Below are 5,000 nucleotides of genomic sequence, written 5' to 3'. Positions count from 1 at the left end.
ATGATGAATCACCTGAAGAACGGGGTCATCGTGGATTACCACAGAATAGAGATCGTGTCTGGTGAGGCAAACAGGATAGTGGTTGTAAGACTGCTAGAGTCCTTGGGCCTTTTTGTACATGGGAAGCCTGAAGACACATTGGCAAGGTGAGATATTTTTAATCTGTAAGGCTTCTGTAGTTTCTTTTTGAAATCATTGTTACAACATATTATGTAAAAGCATGTTGAAAAGAATCTACCTGCATTCCAGCGGCCCTGAGCAAGAGGCCGCAGTCCAGGAGGAAGAGATGCCAGAGGCTGCTCTAGAAACTGAAACAGAAGCGGATAAGGAAGGGGAAGATGTGAGCTCTGAAGAACTCTATCAGCAGTAAGACTTTTTATTTTTCAGATGTATCTATTTTTTACTAAAATTCTAATTTGTCTTATAGGTATAAAATGTTTAAACCGGTGTTTTATATCCTTACAGGCCCTGAGTAGTTAAAAAGTATCAGCAGGCCGGAAGAGAGTGGCCCAAGCTGGACTCTATAGAAAGCACTCCCTGGATGCTCCTCTCCTGATTGGATTCAAACAGTACCTTACCAAGGATCTGGGAGTGGCAAATTATTCTCAGGAGGTATTTATTTTTTAAAGGCATTTAAAATTAAGCAATGGTATCTTCATTGTAAATGTTTTTATTTCTTAGCTTAAAATTCACCCATGTGAAATGATGTCAGCCATAAACATCATGACTCTATATTTCCTACCTGAATCTATTCTACTTAAATTATTACATTATACACAATTTGAGTTCATTTTAAAAAGTAAAAGGTAATGAAAGGAATGCATTTTCATAAGAAAGATAATACCGATATGCATGTGATAATCTTCCTTATATCATGTAGTGCATCATTTGGACACTTTGTGGGCTTCAAATACAAAGAAAATCATGTTCTATGGTACAAGATAAATACAAAACTTAAGCTTTTATTTTAATTAGATTTCTTTATAAAGCATAAGCAATCATTTATTACATCGCTTCTTGAATTAAATCTTTTGACAAGAGGTAAGACTTCTGTTACATTTAAACCCATGTTTAGCTGTGTTTTTTAGATTTAACTGAACCAATTTCTGTGTGTGATAATGTCCTTGAATTCTGACAACATCACACTAAATTACATGATATAAAACAGCTAATGTTTCTAGAGATAAAGTTTCTGAGATGCTTCTAATTACTTTTTCTTACCAGGGACAGTTTAATTCACCTTGTACAGTACTGTAAGACCAAGATACTTTTTTTAAAAGTTATTTAACATTTTATAGAACTTTGTCTACTATGGCAACATGATGTGCTTGGTGAAACTTGGAAAAATACTGCTTGGCCACTTATCTTAAGATAAAGATAGGATAAAGGTTTATCTTTTGCACCTACCTGACCCCCAGGGAAGGCCAATGCTTTCTAAGTTGATGGTTCCCTACAGTAGACTGTACTTTAATTTCAAAGGTAATGTATATTGACCCAAATCAGTTTTGGAATCCAATCTACTGACGAGATGGAGCACATCCTTTTTTCAGGATTTTAGCATCATACGTTTGGTATATTTAGTCCCTAATGCTGAAAGAAATGATCATAGAACATTTGGACACTTTGTGGGCTTGAAATACAAAGCAAATCATGTTCTATGGTACAAGATAAATACAAAACTTAAGCTTTTATTTTAATTAGATTTGTTTATAAAGCATAAGCAATCATTTATTACATTAATATATGTAAAAATAACATTTTAGCATCATACGTTTAGTATATTTAGTCCCTAATGCTGAAAGAAATGAGCATAGAACATGACATCTAACCTTACCTGCGGTGTTTTTAATCCCTATTGCTCAATGCACGGTGAAAGCATTCCATACATGTGTCTGACAATGAGGAATGGGCCCCTGAGACAGTCATTTGCCTGTTTCACAAATGATCGTATTTTACTAGAGATTCTGTTTGGGATTCAGATGTGCATTCGGACAGCAATCCCTTTCAAGAAATGATATGTTCTGGATGAGGTCAAAGGTGCTGGAACACTGTATCTAGGATGTGTTTGCAGAGACTGTGTGTCTCCTGCTTCAACGCAGTGATAAACAGATGTGCTCCTTTAATTTATTGGTACATGCCCAGGGCAGTAAGCAGTCTGAGGATTTATTTCCAGATGGCATAGAGCAGTGAAGCAGTGAAGTAGTGCAAAACACTGGATCATTATATTATTAGAATCTATTCTACTTAAATTATTACATTATACTCAATTTGAGTTCATTTTAAAAAGTAAAAGGTAATGAAAGGAATGCATTTTCATAAGAAAGATAATACCGATATGCATGTGATAATCTTCCTTATATCATGTAGTGCGTCATTTGGACACTTTGTGGGCTTGAAATACAAAGAAAATCATGTTCTATGGTACAAGATAAATACAAAACTTAAGCTTTTATTTTAATTAGATTTGTTTCTAAAGCATAAGCAATCATTTATTACATTAATATATGTGAAAATAACATTTTAGCATCATATGTTTAGTATATTTAGTCCCTAATGCCGAAAGAAATGATCATTTGTTTAACATGCACGGGTCTGTCTCAAAGGATGCAGTACTCCTGAAGGGTCTCAAACCCTGCATTTCGGATGCCTAGCTGTATCCCTCACATGTGGCACCTCAGAATGACTTCTAACCTTACCTGTGGTGTATTCAGTCCCTATTGCTCAATGCACGGTGTACATACTGCATACATGTGTCTTGAGAATGAGGAATGGGCCCCTGAGACAGTCATTTGCCTGTTTCACAAACAGGGACCTGGATCTAGACCTGGCCCGTACAGGGCTCAAACCCGCGACCTTGGCATTATTAGCACCACGCTCTAACCAACTGAGCTAACCAGCCTCACGACAGTGCTCCTCTCTGTGCTGCAAAAAATCAAACTCAGGGAATTTCTTTTGTCCTCCTTTGAATAGAAAGCCGTGTAATCAGTGTACGGGCTTTCTCGTGCAGTTTCATGGTTCTTGTAACCCAAATCCTACACTGGCCTGAAGTGCCCCCCCATTTCACAGCATTTTTCAGCTGATTTAAAATGTACCTAAAGGAGAAGCATTATTGAAGACCATCAATTACCAAGAGCTTTTGTCAAAGGTTTTGGTGGTCATTTTGAATGACCACAGAGCGCTGTGACCTCGGTTTTACATCTCATCCAAAAGACAGCGCCCTTTTACAACACAGCATCTCCGTCACTATACTGGGGCATTGGGACCCGCACAGACCTCAGGGTGAGCGCCCCACCGCCGGCACCATTAACACCGCTTCCAGCTGGAAGCTTTGTTTTCCCCTGTAGCTCACCCTCATCCGGGTACTGACCTGGCTCACACCTGCTTAGCTTCAGTGGGTTTTTTGAGTTGCGAGTTGCAAGGGGATGCAAGTGATGGAGCCGCTCGCTGCAAAAGCCACTGCATTGGCCGGGAATCGAACCCGAGCCTCCCGCGTGGCAGGCGAGAATTCTACCACTGAACCACCAATGCTCAGTGCCTGGGCCTTCAAAAAAGACGCTTTTTTGGTGCTCTGTGCAAAACGCGTCGACATCTGCTTCCAGCTGCAAAATGCCATTCGCGGACGCTGAAGAACTTATTTCCAAGGCAGCGGGTACAAGCGATTGGGCGTTTTAAAACCACCAGGAACAGCAAAGAGGCGCGCTTCTTTGCTTGCGCCGAAACACACCGACTGGAGGCGGATAACGTAGTCGGCAGGATTCGAACCTGCGCGGGGAGACCCCAATGGATTTCTAGTCCATCGCCTTAACCACTCGGCCACGACTACAGCAAGCCCCACTGCCGCTGCGTTCTTGCTACAATCTTACCTGGATCGCGAGGCGCCGGCGGAAGCCTATTTCAAAGTCGTTCTCCGTTTCAAACAAACATTTCCAAAATACAAGCCTTGCAGACAGACACGCCTCAGAGGACTTAAGGGTGGCTTCATGTCGGAATGATAAAGTCTCCCCGTCCGGACATGAAAATGCCACTTTGTTACACACAAAAAAAGAATCAACAACAGAGAAATGCCCACAAGCATTTGAAAAGCCGCACCACGTCGCACTTGAAATAGCTCTTACATTAGTGGTAGACGCAGGAATCGCCTTTTTATTTACGCTCTTACCAACGCGATGGAAAGCAAAACAAAGCAAAGCAGAGCAAAACAAAACGAACAAACGAAAACCTTGCATATAACGCCGTTACGTGCCCAAGCGGTATTGTACATCATCCTAGCACTGCACCCCGGGGCGTACGGTATATGGGAACGAGCACACGCCACGAATCGTCTCGAATCACTCCCTACAGCTGTAAGGCGCCTTGAAGCGTGCACCCCCAACATTCTTCTTTGCGCATGTGTGAAAGGTAAACTCTTGAGCAGACTCTGAACCAGCTCTAAGGAAACTAATCCGATTAGACGTTACTTTGACTCATCTTTTTACGCTCAGTGCTGGATTGCTCAAACTCCAGCTAGGGTTAGGGTTAGCATTCCCACGCTACTTAGACACTTTGTTTACGCTCAGTGCTGGATTTTGGGAACTTCAGGACGAGTGGGAATTTTCTCCTATCTGTCAATTCTGTTTTGTTTTGGAGACTCTTGGCTGCCTATGTTGTACAGTGCAGCGTGAAGGAAACATTTTCCAAAACTGTGTCAGCTCAAAAGTTGTAAGAAAACCTCTCCAGCTGCTTTAACTCTCTTCATTTTTGTCATTTAATGTGACACTCGACGTATAACTGGAGCCTCACATATGCAAATGGTGAGGCTCCAGTTCGACACCCAGTTCGACACCACTTTACAGTATATGACAAAAGCATGGCAGACTGTGCCGGACCGGCAGATAACTTCCGCTTATTTTTACCATATTAAACATTGGAAATCCTCCCACTTGTATTTGTGACACTTGATTTTGGCTCCACCTAAGACACTCTTAAATCTTCAAACACTTTTCTCTTCTCCCGCAACACTC

General features: G+C 41.2%; 2 non-coding genes across 2 annotated transcripts; both read right to left on the bottom strand.

Moving 5' to 3' along the window:
- Nucleotides 1–3,457: 3,457 nt before the first annotated feature.
- Nucleotides 3,458–3,528, bottom strand: trnag-gcc (transfer RNA glycine (anticodon GCC)). Its single transcript has one exon. It is a non-coding gene; the product is annotated as a tRNA-Gly (tRNA).
- Nucleotides 3,529–3,741: 213 nt separating this feature from the next.
- On the bottom strand, nt 3,742–3,823 carry trnas-aga (transfer RNA serine (anticodon AGA)). The gene has a single exon. It is a non-coding gene; the product is annotated as a tRNA-Ser (tRNA).
- Between the last annotated feature and the right edge of the window lie 1,177 nt (nt 3,824–5,000).

The sequence above is a fragment of the Lepisosteus oculatus genome, unplaced genomic scaffold (assembly GCF_040954835.1).
Source record: "Lepisosteus oculatus isolate fLepOcu1 unplaced genomic scaffold, fLepOcu1.hap2 HAP2_SCAFFOLD_60, whole genome shotgun sequence".
In the NCBI taxonomy this organism is placed as follows: domain Eukaryota; kingdom Metazoa; phylum Chordata; class Actinopteri; order Semionotiformes; family Lepisosteidae; genus Lepisosteus; species Lepisosteus oculatus.
The sequence above is the reverse complement of the archived record's forward strand: the minus strand, read 5'-3'. Positions and strand labels throughout refer to the sequence as shown.